The following is a 25567-nucleotide window of genomic DNA, read 5'->3' as shown; positions in this document are numbered from 1 at the left end:
CCTGTTATCATTCTTGTTATGCAATAGACATTTTTGGCAAAAATATGCCAGTAGGAAATCTCAGAGATAGGCCACACTTCTCAGGTTTCAGGTTCTCAAGCTCCTGTTCCCGTATGGGGCTGTTTGGATCCATTAATACTGTACAGGCTCAGTTCTTGTCCCAATTCAGAGTCTGCACCATATCTGCAGGTTTCTTCTTATTGTGGGCAATGGTGCCCATTTTCTTAATACCTATACTTACCTCGTCACCACCCCTCAAGATTTCTCATTACTTGACCTTATCTCACTTTAGGGTCCCTTTTTAATTCTAAGTTAAATGCCAGTTGTAAGCAAAAGAAATTAGTCAAGCTATAGTAGGAAATAAAGAGGGGGGGGAGGGTCTATAGTAAAGATACAGGTTCCACTATTTGGAATCTGGCTCCTGGCTGAAAACCTCTGTGTGATCTTTCAGGCCTGACCCTAAGCGATTACAAAGGCTTCCCCTGGTGGGCCTCCCGGGGAAAGCTGCCTGGGGGAAAAGGGGAGAGAGTCCCTCAATTCTTTAAACAATAGGCAGGATGGTTGTTTTCAAATGCAAAACAGACTACATCACTCCAATAACTAGAATTTTCCAGTGTCATCTCAGTGAATTTATTAGATATTGCAAATTTCTTCCCAGGTCCTGAAGGACCCTGCCTGATCCAGACCTGCCGCTCTCCCCGCCGAACGAACACCGCTCTCTTCTTCCTTCTTATCTTTCAGCCACAATGGCCTTTTTGTCTGTCCCTTGATCCAAGCCATTCTCTTCCCAGCTCAGAGTGTTGTTTCCACCAACTATTTTTTTTGTGTGTGAAACGTGTTGCCATGTGGTCTTGGCATTGTTGGTTTCTTGTCGTAATTCACATCTCACCTCCCACAAATGTCCTGTTGCTGGATAGGCTACCCTGACCAGCCACTTGAAAGGAGGCCCCCTTCACCAAAAACCTCCCACTCCGTCACGTGATCTTTAAAAATTCGTCTTTACTTTGTTTAATATCTCAGACCACCTCAGCCCCCTCCACAAGGGCAGGAATTGGGGGTAGTCTGCTCATTGCTGTAGTCTGGTGCCCAGAACTGCATCTGGCCCATAGCACAGGCTTAATAAATATGTGTTGAATGAAAAACTGTTTGCTGGATCCCCATCCCTGTCCATGAGGGTCAGTGAAGAGCCAAATCACAGAGAAAAAGGCCATTGGTCCTGGGATAAAGACAAACCACATTTGTGGAGGGCAAAGCCATGTCCAAAGCCATGGACACCACTAACCATGTCAGTATTTCTAAAAGAGCTGATACTAAGTGGATTCCAGGGAGATGCCTACATGCTCTTAGAGGAAATTGGAGACAGAAGGTTCATCTTCATATTGCCGCCCCTCCCACACCAACCTAGAGACGTTTGTTCACCTGCTAAACAGGACTGACAGGTAGTTTGCACACAACGTTGAAAACTGTAGGAATTTCAGAATCAGTTCAGTTTTGTTTGTTTAAGCAGAAACTTCCTTGAAATGTGACCTTCTTTCTCCTTCCATCCTCATTATTTGGGTGGACATGCTAATATTTTAATAACCATCGCTTTTTTGGGGTACAAACTAAAAATGGTTTGTTAAGTGGGTTTAACAAATCCCTAGTTAGATTGGATTAGGTTAGATGAGGTTGGTTGGTTAGGTGGGAGTCAGACCAGATACCAGGTTTTGGTACTCATCTGTAATTTCTTCATTGAAGTAGGAAAATCATCCCACTGAATCACCCTCTACAGAAGCTGGATGCATTGCTGATTTCTGTGGGCCCTTCATTTAGCATCTGGCAAATGTCAATCCAAATATGTACCTGCATATAACACACACAGTGTATAATGTACATATATGTGTTTGGATATAAATGGACATATACGTGCACTTATGTATTTCATATATGCCATCTGCACATGTTTTCTGCTATCTGTGTATAGATACATATACACACCAGCTACTCATAGTTCTGTAGCTTACATTTCCAGCCTCACAGAGGATTTATCTTCTGCGTATGGAAATTGGTAAGAGTCCCACCTACATTTTGCTGTCAATCTCTGGTCATTATTTATAGTTTCACATCATAAATGTCTCATGTGCATAAATGATTTATGCTTGACATTAAGGATGTCTCCAACTGCCAACCCCTTCAGGGGTGATGGCATCCCATTTGCTAAACAGCTTTCACTTATTAGCCCTTAAAACTGGTCTCTTTCCTGAGACACTGCCCTGCCACTATGGTGGGTAGTTGTGGACGGAGACGGTGGAGCAGAGGGTGTCAGTGAATACGTCTTTCCTTGGTGAGGACAGCGCATGCTCTCATTCCCGCTGAGGAAATTCTGAAGTCAGGAATAGAAACAAATGAAATATAACCTGGTGATAATATCAAGTGTTAGTGTAATGCTGTTTGGCTCACAAGGCATTTTCTGATACGTGAATTCATCTGATTCTCATAAAAACTGTGATAGAGGCAGAACGACAGTCATAATTGCTCTCTTACTGGTGCATAAGAGAGATTCCGAGAAGCCAAGTGACTTGCTTAAGGTCACACAGCTAGTAAATTTCAGAGCCAGGAAGAGAAATTCCACCTTTTACAAACTCCTCATCCAGCACGTTTCTCACTATACCCTTCATGGTGGTTTTTGTCTAAGCAAAAGTCACCTTATTTTTCTAATCATTGCCCTAATAGCAAATTTACTAGCCTAACAGCACGTTCTGAAACCTGATCAAGTACCATTCCATAATGGGGTTTAGAATTGTAGCTTCTAGGAGCTGTGTCGCTAGTTTCATTTAGGCCTCCAAGGCCAGTTTGGACGAGGAGATACCGTCATTCACTGTCCTCCTCCTGTAGGAGCGCCAGCCCCCAAATGAGGCTGCAAATGAAAAACAAAACATGGGCTCCCACCCAGCCCTGATTCTGTGCAGCGTTTTGCGTGTCCCAACTGCATTACTCAACCACGTTTTCTCCTGGGCCCTGTCGGTGTTATCACAGTGCAATCCCTTCTCTTTCCAGTGAGGTCACTGGGTACGAGGGGATGTCAGGATGTAGCCAGCCTGAAGCAGTAGACGCGCTCCTGGCTTTCCCTGTTTCCAGATTTTTCATACATTTCTTTCCTGCTTAGGCTTAGGGACAAACATCCAACTTGGGAAATAGAACTCAATGTGATGTTAAGGAAACATGAGATGGAGGAGCAAGAACCAGGATCCAGTGACAGCAGAATTCTTTGAGGGCTGCAGTAGCGACCGGTACAATTTTAAACACAAAAAAAATCCATGTCAACTGGATATCACAAATGAATTTTAAAAACCTCACCCTGCCCAGGGCTGCCAATAGCAATGAGTCCCTCAGGGCCAAAGCGGTTTAGCCTACAGTGTTCCCTAAGCTAAGAAAATCAAATGTCTAAATCCATATCTTCACCTTCCCTAAAAATGGAAAGATGCATAAGCCAATTTCTATTTTTGGTCAACCCGTGGAAGTCAGCCAAATACGAGCTCCAGTTCTCATGTAAGATTCTTCCCAATAAAAAAGGTGCTTCTATTGTTATCACATTTGTATGAACATAGTCATATTAGTAATATTGAGAATTACTTGTTTGAGGCCTATCTCTTCCAAAATAAACTTTGGAAAGTCAGACTCTAGTATTTTTGGAGCAACTTCATTAACATTACTTTTAAAAGTGAAGTGAGCCGTGCTCCCTTAGAATGAAAATTGAAGATGCAAGACGTTCATATTGACGTCATCCTTTGGTGGTAGTTTTATGAAGTGATGGCTTCTTGGCTGTGATCGTTAGAAGAGATTTTCAGGTTTCTCCCATTTCACCTAAACTCTCTGATGTAGGAACACTCTCTGGAATGGATAGGTTTGTGTTGGTGTGGATGACAGCTTTGTCCTGGACGGTTGAGTTTGGGTTAGTGTTCCAAATTCTTTCTTCAAAGTAAGGGGGGGAAATATAAGGTTTTGTATGTGAGGTAGCCGTGAACACAACTCAGACTTCTGGCTCTTGGTCTTCTGTGGTTTAAATATTTCCTGGCCTTGCCTTGTCGGCCCACGACCCCTATCAGTTCCTTATCTATCTTTTGTCCTATTTCCTCAAGATCTTGTTCTCTGGTGCAGTTAATCTGATGAATGAATTGGCTTATGAGCCTTGGTTTTATCAGCTACCCCACATGCCCCACCCAGACACATGGGAGGGTGTATGTCCAACGATTGGAATGCACTTGCCCTGCCATCATCCGCTCAGCCACAAGCACTTTCCTGGTTCCAGCTACACTGCCCAACGGTCAAGACAAGAAAAACATCTCAGTCTCTTATTTGGAAAATGTGAAGCTGCCACTGCTGCCATAGTCATTTCATTGGAAGTTGCTTGATTTCTCAGCATCTACCTCTTGGGCAAAATCAGAAGAACCGTCCTACCAGGAAAAGGAAGTGAATAGGTGCTTTAATTCCAGATGATTTTTCTTTTGCAAATGTCTAGATATCTATAGTTGCAGGATCTTTTTTTCCTTCCTTCCTTCCCTCTTTTTTTTTTTTTTCCCCCAAGATTCACATCATTTGTGAATCTGCAGTAAGGTCTTCTTGTGATTAGGAAAAATAGCACTGAATTTAAAGAGTGAGAAGACCTGGGATTGGAAACTCAAAGTCTCCTGCTTGTAAATGACTTTGGACAAGTTATTTAAACTTTCTTGAGTATCCTTGGTAATTAGCCCCATCTCACAGATAGGGAAGTGATATTCAAAGAGGTTGAGCAGGTTGCTGAACGTGGCACAGCTGGTAAATGATAGAGCTGGACTTTGAACACAGGCCTTCTGGCACCAAATTCCATCTCTTAATCACTGTTGTCTAATGAGAATTAAGTGGGAAATGAACACTAAAGCCTGGGCTCTAGCAAATAGCACGTAATCTACACTGGAACCCACGTGCCTTCACCACCACGGTGTGTTTCCCTCTTGTCTTTTCTCACACGTGGTGTTGCGAGCATTTTTATTCCTCTCCTTTCGCGCCCTCTGATCAGGTGAGCCTCCCTCCCACATGTACTGTCCCCCAGTGAGTGCACACAAAGGAGATAAAGCCCATGATCCTCTACAACCACCCATTTCCACTGTGATGGTCTCACTTTCATCCCATTGATCTAGTGGGTTTCTACCCTAAATTTAACTTGAAGAAAGCCCGCTGCTTCTTATAAACTCCCTCACTCCCACCCATACACATTTGAAAATCATAATCTTTGGCCAACCTCCTCATGTTACTCAGTAAGGACCTGAGGTCTCAGAGCCAGCGAGGGAAAGAGAGTAGGACTCGGGAAATAGAAGGCCTGTGCCCCTAGTGCAGCCGCAGAGCTTGAACCAGGACCAGGGACTGATGCCATTGGGTGTGGACAGGCTGAATAAGTTGTCCTTCACGTCCAGACACGCAATTCCAGATGGATCTTGATCACAACATGCGTCAGTTATGCCAGACAGGAGTTATTGTTTCGCTATTTGAGAGGGGTCTTTCCTCTCTGCTAATTTGAGTATATCAGTGGCTCACACCTTTCATTTTTCTTTTTAATTCTTTAAATTGCTGGACTATTGGTTGTATTCTTAAGAAAAATAGAAAAAGCCATGCTAAACTGGTACTAATTACAACTCGCTCATCACTCCAGTATCACCATGCCCCACTGTCGTCATCACTCAGTTCCCCAGGCCATCTTGCACGCGGGCCACTGCTCGAGCAGAACTGTTTGCTGCCCCAACTGAGTTCTCTTATAATTTCACGAGACAAAATTCCCATATTTTCAGTAAATACTTGCCCTTATTTTGACAAGCTGAACCCTAGTCTAGGCTCTTACCTGTGACATTAAGCTGAAACAAATGAGATTTCCCCTGTCTCCCAACAAGAAGTCTGGAGCTAGGTGGTCTCTGCCCCTGGCTCAGCTCCTCAAGGCTCTCTGGTCTGAGGTCAGAATTTCTGAAATGACCTTCCCCTGACTGGTCTTGATTTTTAAATGGCGGCCTCGGGTCTCGGCAGCGTACACTCATTCAAGGAAGCGAGAATGGGGAGGGCCTCTCTCAGTGCTGACCAGCGTAAGCTGTGCTCTGCTCCACCCTCTATACTCCCTTGTAGCGGCGGAGACTTTATACATTGATCAACAGTCAGCAGCCCGTTCATGCCCCAGATCGTCACTGGAGAACCGCTTGACCATGTTGACGTAGTTAGTACTTCTTATTGTCTTGAAAGTGGAGTGACAGATATGACTCACTCTGAACACAAAGCAGACAGAGACAAGGGAAGACCAGACAAGCCTGGGGTTGCATCCTAAGTTTGAAAGTCTTTGCATGAGTGGGCTCTCTGATCTCAATTCTTATCCTTCCCCACAGTCCAATACCAACTTGCCACACCGGACTGCTTCTTGCCCAAGCTTGATCCTAATGTACAGCCTTTATACCTGCCATTTCCACTGCCTGAAATGTGCTTCCCAGACTGAAACATGATTAGCGCTCCAGTGTTCATTCTCAGTTCAAATGTCACCTCCTCTTGGGAGCCTTCTGTGACTACACCCTGTCTACGTGCCCATTCCCAGTTCACTCTTGATCACGTGGCTGTGTGTGATTATCTCTTCATGGCACTTCTCATGATCTAAACTTGTCTTGCTTATTTGCTTATTTTCTCTCAGTCATTCCCACTGGGATCTGAGCTCAGTGACCAAAGGGACAATGTCTGTCCTCTTCAAAACTCACCTGGAAGTTGAGTTGAGATGAACACCTAAACAGGCGTTGACTTCCTGAGAAAACGAACAGTTATTAGGGTTTTGGGTGATTTCAGGGAGAGTGAATGACTCATTAACGAGCATAATTGCTTCATGAAAATACACATAATACCCCCAGGCCATACAATGAGACAAAGGTCTTAGGTTAACCTGCTATTCTATTGGGTTGGTGCAAAAGTAATTGCGGTTTTTGCAATTATTTTTAACCTGTTAAACCGCAATTACTTTCAGTTACTTTTGCAGCAACCTAATAGGTGTGCTGGTCTGAACATGCACAAGTGATCTCTTGCTGGTGTGGGCGGAGCCAGCCTATTATTTCAGGGTCCTTCATGCAGCCTTTGGAACTGTTCTTGGCAGCTGTTTTATACATTCATGATTTAGGATAGAATGACAAAGCCATTTAGATAGAAGGAAAAAAAAATCCTCAAACGCTCTTCAGTGTATTGTCTTCCAAGAGAACCCTTAGTTCTCACCACCTGCCAAACAAGAGCTACCACCAAAGAGATGTGGACATAAAAGTCAAAAGAAGTAATGGGAAAAAAGGATTCGAATTGAATAACATTTCCTGATTGCAAAGTGGCACAAGCTTCTGGCCACTTTCTGACGAAGACAACACAGGGACTAAACAAAGACTCTGTACTTCATTGAAAATCCAAATAAAATGGCAACTCACTTCATCCACAGAGCAGATTGATTGTCTGACAGAGTGATATCTTCCCAGTCACGAAACTTTTAAGCATTTCTCACAAGCGAATGAGCTCCTGACACATTTGTTACCTGAGCCATTGTCTACTTATGGGTCCCTTTCCATGAAGAACGTGTGCTCTGTACCCCAGCCAACATGCCACAAGGAGGGTGATAGGCTCCCAGCGCTGGAGTGAAAGCAAAGATTATTTCCCATCTTGGAAGCATGGAGTTATTGTCTGTAAATCTCAGAGCTTATTAGTGTTCAGTCTCTTCCTATTTTAAAATGATTGAGCCACTGGTGAGTGGCCTTGCAGGAAAAAACAAACAAACAAACAAACAAAAACCCAAAACAGAAAACAAACCCCACATGTAATAAAAAACAAAGCCAAAAAACCCAAAAAAACAAAACAAAACAAAAAAACAACGTCCCTTGATTTTATTTCTCACATCATAGCATGGACTATAAAAGGAGCTAAAAATATAAGACATTCGCTTACATTAAGGGACAATAATTAAAAGGAAAGTAAAACAAAAGCTGAACCAAGTCAGGGCGGAGAATTCCTAAAGCAAGAGTGTTTCTTAGGTGGAAGATCCTACAGAAGTGACCAGGTTGAGACATAGGGCGTTTCTCGTCTCCACGCACAAAAACCCCACAAAATTTCTCAGGGAGGAGACAACAAAAGAAAGTCACTTGGATGGGATAGCCAGATGGTTCTTCCTGATTCTGAGCATGAGTGTGTTGCTAGGATGGGAGTCCATAAATGGCAGCAGGTAATGGCAGATGAGAACAGGTTTCTTCACAAATCCTCAAACACTTGAGGTCATACAGATTTGAACTTTAAAAGCTTAAAAACCATATAGTTCTGAGAATGTAATTTTTAACCCTCTTTCAAACGTCTCCACGTGAGATTTTATAGCCTACGGAAAAAAAGGAGAAATTGTTATTTTACCAACTGCGGATTCTTCTGGTAATTTGGTGATATAAACGAAATACTTTTTGTATCCTCTTTTACTGTTCAAAGAAAAAAAAATTCAATCTCCCAATAAGTGCTGTTGGAAAAAAGGGGCGAAGGAGCGTGCAAAAGGCGTATAGGCCATTTTATTTTCTTAGCTACCTGTTTTCAGTTCCCATTTTGCTTCTCAATAAAAACTCCAGTCAGATTGTATTTTGATGCCTGTCACTCCACATTCATCAGGTGACAAGACTCTTCTAAACTAATACGTTTAGCTCCGACGTGTAGCCTGAAGAACACTCCAGAATCAAAGAGCTCTTTCTGTTTGTGTTGGAATTAGGGCTCAGAACCTTACCTAATAGCGCCCCATTTCTGTGTGCACCAGTCGGCTTGCATTATTTCATCTGGCAAAGTCAATATAAGAATTAATAATAGCTTTCCAATCTACAAATAAAAGTATGCCACTTTACATTTTTGGCAGTGAGCTGGCATTTTGTCATTTAATCATTTCACATCATTACACTGCAATATGGAATGTAATGACATGACACTCGTAAATGACAAACACTGGGTCTCTCCTGTACGGGAAGAAATCATGTAATAGGAAGCAAATTATATCCTTAAAGGTTGCCAGAGTTTCACTCCCACAATTTGGGATTAAGATACTGAGCCGATGCAAGGTGAAGAAAAGGAGAATCTCTCCTACAGATGTCCTCGGGAAGACAACATGATAAGTGGATCGTCTCCCTCCGGAAGTGGACAGAGCATTTCTAATGTTGTCAATGTCCTTTCCTTCCCAGGTACCTGTGCAGAAAGCTGTGCACAGAATGCTTTCTTGTATTAGACACCTCGCTGAAATGGGAGTGAGGAAGGAAACTGGTTGACAAACAACTTTTTTTTTTAAATGTAAGTCTGTTGTTATTTGCTAAAAATAATCAGCCGCTGCTTAAAGATTGTTCAAATTTCACATTAGGTACTTGATGGCTAATGGATGTTTTATAAAATGACCACCCCCCGCTAATTCTTCTCATCCTTGGGAAAGTTCCTCCCTTGCAGGGCAGAAAACCAGATCTTTCTGTATTATCTTAAAGACACCTCAAATTCAACGTGTCCAATACAAAGCTCATGATTTTCTAGCGTCAACTTGTTTGTCTGCTAGCGTTTACTCTCTGGACAACTGCCGACACCAGCCAACCAGCCATCCAAAAATCTTACAAGGCACCCTGACCACCCTCCTCTCTGATCCTTCCAGAAATAATGTGCAGCATAGCAAACACTGACTCAGCAAGTACTTCAGCTCATCAGAGGGGACATCAGCTATAATTAATTTGCCCCAAGTGCGGCCTTCTGGTCCTATCGCTCACCTCATCCTGTTGGTTCACCTTCCATGTTACACCATCCTTCTGCCTCTCTCCTCCTCTATTGGCACCTCCTAGCCTAAGCAGCGTCCTCTCCCAGCTGCACAACCACCTGGGTTTATTCTCTCGCAACCCCCCCGATTCATTCTCCATACTGCAACGAGCAATCTCTGCAAAATCCCGACACAGTCGTTCGCTCCATGGCTTGAAGTCTATTGATGAGTGCCCACTGATGGCTTCATGGGAACTGCATGGCATGTCTGCCTCCTGTTACACAGGGTCACCCTGCGTTTTCTGTGCTCCAGACCTACTGCCATTTTGGTTTTTCCCAGTTTCTTTTACTCAACTTAAAACCTCTGCAGTAGGCTTTCATACCTGCTGCTTCATTTGTCTGGAATAGTCTTCCCCTCACTTCACCTTGTTTGACTTGTATTTATGTTTTCATTCTCAGCTCAAGTGTCAACCCCCAGGGGGACATGATATGGGTCATGTTCCGTGGTTGTCTCTCTCTTAGGACCTTTGAAGCGAATAATCTCAGTGTGTCGCTACATGTTCATTGATGCAATTATTCAGTTTGTGTCATCTTCCCACCAGACTGTGCATTCCACGACGGCAGGAACCACGCTTAGTTTTCTTCACTGTTGTATTTCCAGCTTTAGCAGAGAACCTGGCACATAGTAGGCGCTTATTCCTTCAGCCAACATATGTGCAATATCTGTTAGAGGAACAAATCAACAAAGGGTCCAAGGTTTTATCTAGACCACTTGGTCACCAGCCTTGCTGTGAGCTTTATGGTCTGTTCTCCTGTTGGAAAACATGATTTGCAGAATAATTCTAAACCGAAAATGGATTCCTTCACCATAAAGAGGCATTGAGGTTGTGATAATTCCTTCATCATCTGTTAAAAAGTTTTCTCCTCATCTCAACTCCAGAGTTTGTTGTCAACACCTTCACACTAGGGAGCAAGTGGACTTGGTGCCGTTCACCTTTTGTGCGTGACAGGGACGGAAAAGGGCTCAGTATTTCTGAACCCTGAAAATATAAGGCAATCTGAAATTAAGGTGCTTAAGTGGAAAGTTACCTGTGTTCTGGTCATGTGCATCATGGTGATTATTTAGGGCTGGGGGTGGCGGTCACCAATGACCGTGTAGCTGTGCACCGATGACATGCTTTAAAGGTCCTAAGAGAGTGACAGCCACAGAACATGACCCATACGTATCATGTTCCCCTGGGGATGACACCTGAGCTGAGAACTGGATATAAATGTGAGTCACCTAGGCAGTGCAGGGGGGAAAGTACTGCCCCCCAGGGGACACTTGGCAGTATCTGATGACAGTTTTGGCGATCATGACTAGGTAGGCGGGTGCTACTCGCGTCTCGTGGGTCAAAGCCGGGGGGCTGCCCAACAGGGATCCTAAATACCCTGCAAAGCACAGGACAGTCCCCACAATGGAATGGTGTGGCCCCAAATGCTAATACTGCTGAGGTTGAGAAACCCTTGTGTGGAGCAATTAGAAACTTCCCAGCTCACCCCTAAGGGCCAGGAGATCCTCCGCGGGGAGGTCCCAGAAGGCATTTTCTGGCCGCGTAGACTGGCCTCTTCTAATATTCAGTATTAGCAAGCAGGTACAAAGGTAGGAACCACAGGAGAGAGACGTACAAGAGAAAGGCTGGGGGCAGAAGAGTGCTTTGTAAATATTAACCCAGCAGTGGAGGCCACATGTATCTTTGAGTTATGACCTGATAAGGGTTTTGAGAGCTTGCCAACTACACGTTCAAGAAAAACACAGAAAAAATTGAGCTGATGATATCCGTGATGCGATTTCCCTTTAAGCACTGCCTCATAAATACCAACTATAGAGTCCAACTAAACTTATTGGAAATTTCCCAAAAACCTCAGAAAATAGACAAGTGCAGGTGGTAAGATATTTACTGAAATGAACTGTCTGTGAATGAAAAATATGTGAGCAAAATAGATATTTTATCTGTCATTTTACTCACAGAAAGAGATCCATTAAGTTTCTCTATTTCATTCTGTTCCTGTTTGGTGTGAAAGCACTTTAAACTAGATCTTCATTTTCCTTTTTAAAAACGGGTTTGGAAAATAGGGACTCAGCACCTGCCCTCTTCCCAACCCCCCCCCCCAAAAAAAAAAGAAGAAAAAAAAAGAAAGAAAAACCACAGTAATTTATTTCTAAACCTTGGGAACCGGGTATCCCAAAAATACCAAAACACATCTGATTACTGATGCTCAAGCTTACAGATAGAATAAAAATAAGAGGCAGCTTGCTGGTCAGATAAAGCTTTAGCGTTCTTTGACCCTTTCTAGGCAAGTCAAGTTGGTCTCTGTAAGTCCACATTCGTAATAAGCCAGAAAGTCCTGGGGTGGATTTGTATCATATAATAATCCATAAATATTTACTGAGTGATCTTATCTGCAAAGGGCTCTGCCTAAGCTAAAGGAGGTTAAAAAGATGAGTAAATTATGGTCTCTGACCTCAGAGAACTTCACTCTATTTTTGAAGAAGAAGCATTTACACATAGAAAGTTAAATTACCACCCTATTAATTCAATTTTCTCTCTCAGTGCAATTTAAATTAAAATTAAAAATTTAGTTCTTCAGTTACACTGGCCACATGTCAAGTGCTCGGTGTCCAGATGTGGCTGCCATGTTGGATCACACAGACATAGTGACATTTCCATCTTTACAGAAAGGTCTATCAAACAGCTCTGTTCTAGAGTGTGACTCTCTTTTCCCTTAAACAAAAAAATCTTGATGTCTAACCTTAAGCCTCTGACTTCCTCTTTCCCCCAATTTCCTCAACAGCAGCAAGGAGGCAGCATCTTACAGAGGTTAAGCTCATGGGCTCTGACACCAGACCTAAGGTTAAGCTCCGCCTCTGCCATCTCTTATCTGTTTGACCCTAATCATATCTCATAACCAACCTAAGCTCCACTGCACTCATCTTTGAGAGAGAGAGAGAAAGAGAAAGAAAGAGACAGAGAAGCAGCATTTCCCTCACAAGGCTGGTGTGAGAATTAAATGAGATACTACACACAGGACATCTGGTCACAGAGAACTACTCAGTGACATTGCTAATTTTGTTATTGCCAGTCACTTTAACTTACCAGTGTGCCAGTTACCCACTAGTGCATCTCCTCCCTCCCTTTCCCAGTGCCTCTGCAGGGAGGTCGGACATGTGGCTGGTGCTGCTGTGGGAATGAAACGTGCCAGGGGCCACTTCTGGGCTGAGGCCTACATGGCCCCTGTGGAATCCCCCACGCGCTCTTGTTCCCTTTGGTGGGAGTGTAAAGGCCATAGCTCAGTGGCCAGAGTCCCAGGAATGAAGCAACTTGGACGACTGAGTCACGGACGGCGTGGAGTTGTTCTGGAGAGTTGCTTGACCTTCAGAGGTCTTTGAGTGCATGAGAAATGAACTTGATGGGCTAAGCCACTGAGATTTAGAGATGGTCATTTATCTATGATTGAACTCATTTGAAGCAATTGGGTCGTCGCTGAGTGAGCCTTCATCTGTCTGGACCTTCTCAGACCTATTGAGGCTGGATAATATTGTGTTACATTAATTGATAAGCTCTTTATTCAGGAACTTTCCTTTTTATCCTCGTCCAAGCTAGACCCAGATGCCATCACTCCTCAGAGAAGAGTTGTAATAGTAGAAATGCAGAAAATAAACTTTCCTGTGTTTCAAAATTCCAGACATTTGAGTATCTAAAAACCTTAATAAAATAGGGCATGAAGTTTGTGTTGTAATGAATATATTGACAATGACAGCTGAAGATCCAGGCTAGTTGTAGATTCCTCAGAGTTGTGATGGGGAAGAGAAAGAAGTGGCAAAAGGATTATAATCCCCTCCCCACACCAAAGGAAGTTTGAGTTCCAGCTTGGCTACCTAGAATCTGAGTGACCAGAGGCAAGTTACATAATCTTTCAGCTGTTTACTCAGCTGAAAAACAGAATGAGGACATCGCAGAAAATTCTTAAGATGCTAGATGATAACACTGCACACCAGCTGTGGGGAATAGAAATGTGTGTGATGGTGAAAACTTTGTATATCTGTGTGGTCCAGTGTGCTAGCCATTAGCCCCAGGTGTCTGTTGAGCACTTGAAATGTGGCTAGTGCAACTGGGAAGTGAATTGTTAATTTTAGTTAATTTTAATTCATTTTAGTGGCCACACGTAGCTGTCGGCTACCATCTTGGACTGCACAGGTCTGGACCAAATTCGCCCATCCTGACGTCTTTGCTCTATATATGTCTCCGAACTTACACACAAATATGAGTTGACTGAAGAATCATGAATTGACTGAGATTATTTCTCCTAGCCAGCAGCAAAAAAGGCTGGATATAAAAATTAATTTGTTACTGAAAAATCACCTTTCTTTCACACTTGGTTGGTGAATCTTCTGTAGTGCCTTAAGATAGGGACCCCTTTCCTTCCCAGAGTGATCTGGGGCCTGAATAAGTTAAACTGCTGGCTTTATCCCTCAGCATCAGGATCCACACAGGTAGTAGCTGTCACACTAGCCAGGAAGTCTGTTTGTAGCACTGAATGATTGGTCATTGAGGAGCCACTCGTAGTGATGACATGTGGCCTCCACTGTCCCTGAGAGCTGGCATGCAGCCATTCGCTCAGTCCCACCACCAGGTACACCGTGGGGCTCTGGTGCTTTAATTTAATTGTTGGTCTCTTCTTTCTGCGTTTTTATCTTCCTTCCATTGGCTTGCTCCCTTGGATAGATGTGAGGTGGGGAGTAATTGTCTGCCATGAGTCACTTACAGGAAAGGGAGAAAGGTGAGGTGGGGGGGGGAGGGGAGAGAGAGAGAGAGAGAGAGAGAGAGAGAGAGAGAGAGAGAGAGAGAGAGAGAGGTGCACGTGTGTTTGTTTCTGAGTTCCCCGTGGTTTGATTAAAATGGTTCATGGATACAGAGAAAATGTTGCCTCTACTAGCTGTCATCACTGAGTGTGTCTCTGTGTAACAAGGCACATTAGAGAAGGCAGGGTAATGGCCTCCTCCCTCCCAGGCTTGGAATCCCCTCTGACGGGTCTTGGCACACTCTTCCCCTCTCATCAGTTACAGCCTGTCTGAGGCCCCACCTCTTCCAGGAAGTCTTCCCCCAGCAGAGAAGTGCAGTGGAGCCTCCCTTCCTACCTCTGCTTGTGTTTATGGTAGATAACAGCAATTCATTCTCTTATCTACCAAATAAATTAGGTCCTTGCATTTGTCTCCATCCACGCTCTTTGCCAGCTCCTGAAGAGAAGGAGTAGATATTTGTAAACTCTCTCTGTGTAACTCTCCATTAGATCAGTGGATTGCATCATCGTTTTTCTTGCTGCAGCACTCCTGATGGACTATGTACATTTGCAATGATACACTCTGACTTTTGATGTCTGTCCCTGCCTCCTATACCCACACAAAGGCAATCTGCAGCAAAATACAAAAGGCTATTTTTTAAACATGGTATTCATAAAAAGTGCATTCATTATAACAAGTAGGGATACAGTACAGGTATGGAAGACTTTGGGCTGTGCATCATCCCCTGTGCCAAGTAACTGCTTACTTTCTCCTACCATCCAAGAAAGTATGTCAGGCTAAGCATATGGTATGGAAACTTTATCTCAATAAAGCTGTAAGAAAGAAGGAAGGAAGGAAGGAAGGAGGGAAGGAAGGGAAAGGAGGGAAGGAAGGAAGGAAGGAAGAGAGGAAGGGAGGGAGGGAGGGAAGTGAGATGAATGACATGGGCGCCATGACGGGGCATTAGGGTGATGAGGACACAAGCACTGAGACCCCGTGACAGTGGATCTGAAACCCAGGTGGCTACTCAGTGACTAGTGGGCAGATACTCCAGACGAAGGGATGATTCCGGCCTGAGTGGGACGGAGCGGGACAGTGTGAGGTTTCATCGCACTACTCAGAATGGCGTGAAATTTGAAACTTAGGGATTATTTCCGGAATTTTCCATTTTATATTTTTGAATTGCAATTGACCACAGGTAACTAAAACCATGGAAAGTGAAATCATGGATAAAGGGGGACTCCTGTAAATATAGCTTTCTAAAGTTGTTTATTCTCTTCGCAAAAGTTCCCGGAAGTAGAATTACAAGCTTGCATATTACTATTAATAATATTTAAAAATGAAATATCTACCTATACGTAGCACATTAGGGATAAACCATGAATCTTTGCTTCAGCCATGTAAATCATAATGTTCACGCTTTGTGAGGAAACCAGGTTCCACACCAGAGATAAATATAGAAAAGGCATAATGTAGGGCCCGGCATATAAGGAGCGCTCAAAAGAAACGTTAGTTGTAAATACAAACAAGTGATTGTCTGAATGTGATGAAACTCCTTGTTCTCTTTACTGCAAATTAACTCGGGGGGAGGACTCACCAGGCCTCCTGGCTCAGGGGAAGCCAAGAAATAAGGGAATCCCCTCCCTCACAGCCCCACCCCTGCCCCGGAGGTGCTGGTGACCCTGTGACCCACCAGCAAACAAACACATCTGATATGTGCTGTGCTGTGCAGAGTATATCTTCAGTGCCAAGGAGGCAGGCAGCAGTGAGGGACAGAGTCTCTGGATGACAGGCCTTGAGTTGACGTCTGTGTATGCAGGGATGGGACTGGAAGTTTGGGACATACTGGTCTTAATTTTCCCTGCAATCGTCAGGCAGATGTGCCAGTTGTGGCACTTAAGAAGTCAGAGCCGCTCAGAGGTGCCATCCAAGGCTATTCTCAGAGTGCTATCTACCTCATTATTTCCGATCCAAGGAGAATTGTCACCTCTCGCCCTGGCCAAATACGAAGAAGTTTATCTCGTGATTCCTTCATCTCCTGTTTTGATGTCCACCTTTGCTTTCCGTGATACCACAGCACCTGCCGCCCAGACTCCAGGACTTGTTCCCCTGCAGCCCCAAATGTGTTCCATTTAAATGGGGTCCCTCTGGGGACCAGGCTCCACTGACAAAGCAGCTCATGATCAGGTCCTAGCAGCACACAGTGGTTTGATGGGTTTGCCCTCCCCAGACTAAAGGTACTTGTTCTCAGTTCCTTAAAGAGAGAAAAAAGCGCCAAGCCCTGTGGTGGGGTTGGCAGAGGGCACTATTTAGAAAGGAAGTGCATTTTTGGGGTATTCCTAAAATCCTGCAGTCCATATGATGTCAAGTCTGTCCCCCCACCCGATGGCCCTGGAATCCGTGTTCCCCATCCTCAGGGGGATTGAAACGTAGACAGAACAGTCCCTGATTCGGAGGCGTATGCCAATACTCTGGTTCCCCACTGTAATTTCAGACACACTTGATCCCAAACCTTTCCTGGGGTCAAGATATGGAAGTAATTTTAGTGACAAACTCAGGATGGACTCTGAGACAGGAACGAGGACCTTGCTCGCTGAAATAAGCCCGAGCCTTCTGGTCTTTTCTTCTGTTTCCTGCTCTGGGCCTCCTCTGGCTGGTGGCATTGCACAGTGGGAGTCAGGCCAGGGTGGAGGCGCCGCCTCTGTCCTGCTTTCCTTCAGGTTTATTTGAGCCTCAGTTTCCCCTTTCCTACTCTTGTTTGGTCAAGGTGGCTGCATGGGGAGAGGTTCAAATGAGAGAGAGAATGTGAGGTAGTGTGGTTAATATAAAATGACTGAGAGGTGTTCATTTTATCATTATCATTATTAAGATGATTATGATATTAGTGGTTTAAAAAAATCCATGTAACCCGTGTTGGCAAGATGATTTGTTTGACCTGTTTCAAGAAAACACTGGTAAGTCAACATCTAGAACTAATTCTGTGAAGAGCCAGTGAAATTTATGATGTGAGAGTGAGAATGATGTGAAGAACGTGACTGATAATTAGGGCAGGTTGTTTCTTGGCGGGATCGTTGGAAAAACAGTGATTGAAATCCTTACTATGTACCAGGTGCTGTCATGAACTGTTTGTGTGCCTTATGCCATCACGCCCTCTCACCAGCCTTGTAAAGTAGACAAACCCATTATTCCCATTTTACAGATGAGGACAGAGAGGCTCAGAGAGGTAAAATACCTGATCCCAGGTCCCTGAACTTGTGGGTGTCCTATTAAGATGACCTGAGGCTCTTGCTACCGCTCAGAGCTTGATGTGACGTCACTGCCCTTACTTGTGCATCCGTCTCACCCATGTTTTTTTGGGGTGGGGATCTTTGTGCCGGGCACTAGTGCTGAGGCCGTGTTTGCTTCCTCCCAGGAAGTTCTTGTTTTCAGGATGAGTGAGTCCCTCCTCGCATCGGGTACAGAGCTGGGACGCATGCCTGCTCCTGAGCGGATGAACGGGCTTATCTCATGGGGCTCCGATTTCATTCCCAGCTACTACGTCCCAGAGAGAGTTCAGGCAGTGTCCTCCCATCAGTCTTGTAGAATTGCAACTTTAAACAGCAGAGCTGACACTGTAGAAACAATAATTGGCATCATATTTGCGAGGAGCAAAGGTGGTCATTTCTTCAGGCACCAAAAAAAGCATAACCCAGTTCTCAGGTTCCAGAAAATGATGGCCGGAATGGCCTGAAGTCTGCACCACTGTGACACTGAGGCCGCCCCACGCTCCCCTTTTGATGCTCTAATTCTCCACATGGAAGCAGCCATAATTCTTCACTCTTATTTTACATGACACCCCCCCCCCCTTTAACTTTAAGCAGTATTCTTTCAACATTTCTAAACTTTCCCAATTTCTCCCCAAAACCATGCTATGAATTTGCTTGTCACTGTAAGCTGTACACAAAGAGAGAGACATCCAGCAAGCACAAAGCTATCAGGAAGTGGTTTTCCTGGCAACAGTAATCGTCTGAAAGATCCTAGCACATCCTTCCTATTCACACAGCATTTCGTGTTTTGAATACTGCTGACAGGTGAAGTGGATTCATAGTATTTAATACAAAAAATATTGCTAGGGATTGCAACTGCACAAAAGCTCAAATATCCATACTATTCACAAGCAGCTGAATTCACTGTTTTTATATCTATCTCGATTATTTAGGGAGGCACAATTGCAAAAGCAAATCCTCGTCTGCTCACCGAATGACTAACCCGGTGTGTATTATGGAAAGTCTGATTCTCGAGACCTCATTCAGGCAACTGGAACGCGGCCCTAAATCAAGCCTGGCTCTCTCTCTGCAAGCCCATCTTGTACATAGTCTTGAATGATAAAGAGACATCCCCCTGCCAGGTCCCTCAGCAGATGTGTCCAGTTAAAAATAAAAATGAGTCAATACAGTTGACAAAATCCTCCACCCCCAAGGAACTCTATCTGCTTATTGCCTTAACTCTATCAGAAACACTCTCATATCACTCCGCCAGTCCTGTCCCAAATGATATCCGAAACAAATTTATCCCTGAAGGTCAAAAAAGAACAAGAAAAACACATTAAAAAAAACAAACAAAAAAAACTTGAGTTCCATCAGACAGAGAGAAGGAGAGAAGGAGGAGGGAGGGAAGGAGGGAGAGAGGAGAGAGAGGGAGAGAGGGAGGAAAGAAGTGAGGTAGGGGAGACAGAGTCCCAGCTTACAAGGGAGGCTCTAGGAGAATGTGCAGTGACTGACCTGGAAGGAGCTGAATTCCATCACGAGCGGAAGCATTTCAGCCACACAAGCTTACAGTCTATGCGAACTTCACTAGGGTTTGCTTCCCACCATCACTGCCTTTGTTATTAAAACCACACACTGTGAAGCTGCCATGTGTATGAGCTGCACTAGGCGCTGGGAGAAGAGCAGTGTCACTCCGTGTCACTTGGGCTTACCAAGTAACTGCAGAGATGGGACCGGGAGAGCAAGTGCTAAGTAAGAATTGCTGGGTGCAGACACGGAGCTTCAGGCTTTGGTGATCTGTGACTGCCTACACGTGGATATTCAGGGGAGGGAGTGGCTGGAACATGGGGTAGTTCAGTGTAGACTTCAGAGTAGCCTGGATTTGCATTCTAGCTGTAGGGGAGAAAGCAAATGTGTGAAATGTGGCAGAGTCATGCTTATCTTACAAGGCTGTTGGACAGATTGATTGTGATCATGTCCGGAACACATCACAAGCACGTATGGGTAGCCGCAATGCTCAGAGGGTATCAGTCAGAGGTGTGTGCCTTAAAAGGACAATCGTCTACCATTTTACACCCCTCAAATTTGCAAAATTTAGAAATCTGACAGTATCAAATATAGTCAAGGATGGGGAACAGTAGCTGCTCTTCCATATTACAATGGAACGGAGTGCAAATGGTCCAAGCATTTTGGGGAAAATTTGGCTATATCTGACGCAGCTTAAGATGCACACACTCAGTGACCTAGAAATTCCACTCTAGGGTATAATCATTAGAGAAATTCTCATCAATGTACCTAAGAAGGCTTATGTAGAAAATGAACATGCTCGGTCTGTAATACTGAGAATCTAGAAAAACCTAAATGCCAACCCACAGGAAAATGGATAAACCAAAAGCAGTCTATTCATACAGCAGTGAAAGTGAGTGAGCAAGTTTTGCATTTATGTAGCTTGGGAAATACTTGCTTTGTCAGCGACCCTTTGTCCAAAGCAACTTCTTAAATTTCATGTGTGTTCCAAAGCACTTTCCCTCCTGCTCTCCTCTCCAACAAAGGCACTTATCAGATAAGTCCCTGGACAAACAGAACAAACAAAAGTCAAACGGCCAGTGTCCATTCCCCCACAAACTCAGCAGAGATAAGCAGAGCGGGAGGTTGGGGCTCCGGCCCTGTGTGTGATCCAGGCACTGCGGCTGGAAGCCTCTGGGGAACACTGAATGTCTGCTCTCCTGCTGAGCGGGATAAATGGACGTGGATATGCTGCCTTCGGATTCTTCGGAAAATCATTCACATTCCAGAGAACATATGTGTCCCTAGTTTTTGACGGATGCAAAGAAGGTAGATTTTATGATTTATGAAGTACGTGTTGTTGTTCTAGCTGATGGGGTGTTTCAGAGCCCACCCAGCAATGTGCCATTCCATGAACCGTGACCCGTGGACCCACCGAGGAGGGTTTGCAGGAGGGCAGAAGGCAACAGGGACAGGTCACACAGTAGCCTGGGGTCCCATGTGACATCAGAATAAGAGCAGATATGGTACCTCTGGGAGAAAGGAGAGAATGAAATTCTGTTCCATTAAAAAAGTATCCATTGAGTAGAAAACGGCCCTGGTCCCTGCATTGGTGACACTTGCCGTACAGAGCACTTAATCAGACAGAACCCTTATCTAAGTGAGAAGACAGAACTCAATTGATAATTTCCAGAAGAACCATGTCAGAAGGAAGGACTTTATGAATGAGTGTTGGTGAAGGGAGAACGAACCAAGTGGGTTTGCAGAGCGTGAGCCTGGACGATTATCGAGGGGGATAGAAAGTGACCTGAGATTTAAAGTTGTGAGACATTGGGTAAAAGGCTACTTAGCAAGGCAGACAATGTCCATCAACAGTGTTTATTGAATATCTACTTTGTCCTAAATATTGGGGATACAATGAAAAGCCACATCAGACATGACTGTCCTTTCCAAGCATATGACCAAGTGGAGGATTCAGACAGGAATCTAGACGCCCTAATCTAGAGAATGTAGATGGAATTTGGCAGGGGGTGGGGATCTGAAAATTCAAAAAAAAAAAAAAAGGTATCTTTACTTTCAGAAATGCTTAACTGATTTTTACCGTTCCCCTCCATTACAAATTTAAGCAACAATTCTGGTAGAATTAACAATATCTGTAACTGTGTTCACCAGTATAAATTCTATATTTTTATATTCCGTTATAGTTGTCACATGCTGTAAAATATCACTTGTACTTACCACCACTTCAAAGTTACAGTAGTTATTAGGCCTTCCACTAGATCTTGTTATTTAATGTCTTACTAAAGAAGCACATTTATTACTATGCTACATTTAAGAAAATATTTTGATAACCAATTATACTGAAATGCAAGTTTCTTTGTAATCCTATGTATTTTTTATCATGCATTTCACAACATTATTTGGACTTTCCCAGACTGCCATAGAAATCCACAGAACTAAATTATTAAGCACCTCTGCACTGGTCCAATAATAACCAAAACTGGTAAAAAGAAAAATTGCAGTTGTGCCAAGTACTGGGCAGAGCAGGTAAGCGATGCAAGGAGAACTTAGCCAGTGAAGCAATGGAAGGTTTCCCAAAGAAAGGGAGGTGAAAGATGGGTTATAGAGGAAGAGTAAGTTATCACACCAAAGATGGTGTGAAGGAACATTCTAGGGGAAGGAAACAACATGGGCAAACATACCTTGAGATGGGCTGGACTACAGGAAACCAGGGATGCTGGTGCAGGGATGCTGGTGCAGGGATGCTGGAGCACAAATGCTAGAGCGGGGATGCTGGCGCAGGGATGCTGGTGCAGGGATGCTGGTGCCGGGCAAGTGAGGGGCAGATGGTTGTGAAGTGTGGCTGAAGCAGCAGAGGTCCGATACTGCATAGCAGAAAGCAGCTGAATAGGACACAACAGAGCACCATGAGGTGGTGCATATAGGGATATATATATATATATATATATATATATATATATATATCCCTATATGTGTGTGTGTGTGTGTGTGTGTGTGTGTGTGTGAGATTCTCAGACCCTCATTACTTGTGGTAGTTCTATAAAGTTGTTGTGGACACTGAATTAGCAACATTGTTCCTGGGGGAAATACAGGGTTAGGTTCTTGTGAGCCTCTGGTCGCGCTATTTTCATTAATGATCAATACAGAGCCTTGTTTTATGTGTGTTTCTGTTTAAAGACACCTTATTTAAAATATATTATTGATCCATTAACTTTGAACTCGCGGCCAATAGCGCTATAACTCACGCTCAAACAAAGCTGATCTAATTTGCGTATGTTCTCCACGAGGCACATCACAACCTTTCCCCACGTGGGAACACGAGACCACACTTCAGCCCTGTGCTTGGGGCCACTTTAAAGAGTCAGATCACTGACAAAAAGCACCCAAATTGCAAAAACTGTGGCAATGAATAGGTGGCAAAAGGGCATTTACTTCCAGTAGGAGAGCTGAAGCAAGGAAGCCTTCCTGGGACTTCAGCTGGCAACAGGAAGTTCAAATGTTTTGCCATCTGCACGTGTCTGTGAATGACTGAAGGCACCACAAGTATTGATTTGGGGGTCATGAATAAATTTTAGTGAGCGGCGAACTCATAAATGCAGAATTCGCAAATAGTGAGTGTCAACTCTTTTAAGGAACTGGCTCACACAATGGTAGAGGCTGGTGAGTCCAAAATCCAGAAAGCAGGCTGGCCACCAAGGCAGGCCTGAGGCTGCAGTCTGGGGCAGACGTTTTCCTTCCTTAAGGAGTCGCAATTTTGCTCTTAGAGACTTTCCACTGACTAGAGGCGGCCCACTGACATTATCCAGGATAAGCTCCTTCTTTGGGGGGGAGGGGGGAGAGGGTTGGACCTGCAAGTGGACGGTGCTGTGGTCTTAACTATAATGGAAGGAGAAGAAGTAGAAGAAAATTGCCCCGTATGTAGTGCATACTCTACTCCAGGTGCTTTAGATGTTATTCTAAACGTAAAGGAAATAACTTTTAAAGGTGCTCACAAATATGGGCCAAGAAAAGGGGGCAGCACCTATTGCTCATAGTAGCATAAGGACCCTAAAATGGCAGTTCTCAGATAAGCCATGCGAAGAGCAGAGTCTCCTTTTTTTTTTTTTTTTTTAACCACATCCACAAAATACCTCTGCAGCGGCACCTACATGAGTGTTTGCATAACTGGGTATGAGAGCCTAGCCGGGTTGACAGATAAAACTAACCATCACCCATGGTGTTGAGAGGAGTAAGATGCAAGCTGCCGACCATTTGTATTGTTCCGGTGGGAAAATCCTGTTATTGGGCCCTGCTCTTAGGCGTTTTTGGAATCTCCTGGCATTTCAAAGAGCTCCATACCCCCCAGCTCTTGGTTCTTAGAGCCACCTGTCCCTCCACCCAGTGTGTCCTTCCAAGGCAGCAGCTGCCACTACATTTTGACAAGAAACTGCTGGGGCACTTGTGGCATATTTCCCCTTGGCCTCTCTAGTACTTCCTTCACTTTTTTCTTTTTTTCCCTTTAAGACACGGAGTGAGTCTGAGAAAATGGATGCACTGCAGTGTCATTGGGGTATTCTTTTAGTTGCAAATAACAGAATATCTGACCTTGAGGAGCTTAAAAAGCAGTTTTGTTTTTCAAAATCATATTCCTTAATAAGAACTCTGGAGAGAGGTGGTTGCTGGGTTGGTTTAGAGAAAGGGTCAGCAAAAAGGTCAAATTCACTCCATAGTCTATTTTTGTACAACCTGAAAACTAAGAAAGGTTCTGAACACAAGAAGAGCAGGAAGAAGATGCATGTGCCATCAAGACCATGTGTGGCCCCCAAAGCCTAAAACAGTCATCGTCTGGCCTTTCACAGCACAAGTGTCCTGATCCGTGGTTCAAGGATTCAGTCACGTCTTCCGGGACTCAGCCTCCACCCTCCTGCTCTCCCTGGCATATTGGCACCATCTCCCGTTGGTTGACAGCTGCCCCAGTTCTAATCACTGCATCTATAGTTGCCTGGCTGAAGAGCACATAGAACTTTTTCCTCCTGTATCTCTCTGTCATCAGAAGGGAAGACCTCTTCCAGAAGGCCCCAGCAGACATGCCCTCGGTTCTGCTGGCTGGGACATAGTCACATGGGGTAGCTGCAAGGGAGGCTGGGAAAGGGCTGGCGGGTGTTTGTGACTCGCTTGTGGGCGGTATCCCTTCCCCTCAGGGAGCAGGGGGCTGGGACAGCCTGCTGGGTTGACATCTGCCAGCATCTGCTCACTGGGAATTTTCCACCTCCCCAGACATATTTATAACACCAACCGTGTAGGATGTAAGGACAGGGACACTTCCCTCTGATTTAGATGCCCGTCAGTGCTGATGACACTGCCCTCCTCTTTGTAGGATGTAGAGGAAAGAACTGCTGTGAGCTGGGCGACTTGGGTTTAAATCTCAGTTCTTGGGACTGTTGTATATCCTAATCTGCATGATGGTTAGCCAGGCATAAACATGTAAAATTTCATTACACCGTACACATAAAGTTCCATTCACTTTACAGTCCATGTGTGGTACTTGAATAAAAAAGAAAAAAAGATATAAAATTGCCCCCCCAAAAAAGTACAACGGTTTTTACATCCCCATTTAGATATCTTATAGACACAGAGTCAGATATACACATACACTTATGTAAATATCTGTCCTACATCTTATGTTATATATATATACACATGTACATACACACACACTGTGTTTCCCCGAAAATAAGACCGGGTCTTATATTAATTTTTGCTCCAAAGGACGCATTAGGGCTTATGTTCAGGGGGTGTCATCCCAAAGAACATGCTAGGGCTTATTTTCCGGTTAGGTCTTATTTTCGGGGAAACACGGTGTATATACACACAGATACACACACAAATACACAGCAATGGTAACTAGTGCCTACGAAGAGCAGCTGGTACTTTATGAGGGTCAGCAAAGCACATGAGGAACTTCAACCTCTGTCTCAGGCCACTGTGTCCTGAGAGAAGCTCCCTGTTTCACCTCACACCCCCTCCTTGCTGACACCCTTCTCGTATCTCCCGGATTTGCAAGGTCATCGATAAGATATAGAATCAGTCTCCATCAAGCAATAGATGGAAACCAGGAGAAAGGGAAATGCGCACTTCTTTGAGACCTCTTCTTTTAATCAGTAGAGCTAAAAAAAAAAGTTAAATCCTTGTAGTGGTGACTTTAAATAAAAGACTTTTAATAACTTTCACCCTT

Source organism: Rhinolophus sinicus, linkage group LG13 (assembly GCF_036562045.2).
Source record: "Rhinolophus sinicus isolate RSC01 linkage group LG13, ASM3656204v1, whole genome shotgun sequence".
NCBI classification, from domain to species: Eukaryota; Metazoa; Chordata; class Mammalia; order Chiroptera; family Rhinolophidae; genus Rhinolophus; species Rhinolophus sinicus.
The sequence above is the reverse complement of the archived record's forward strand: the minus strand, read 5'-3'. Positions refer to the sequence as shown.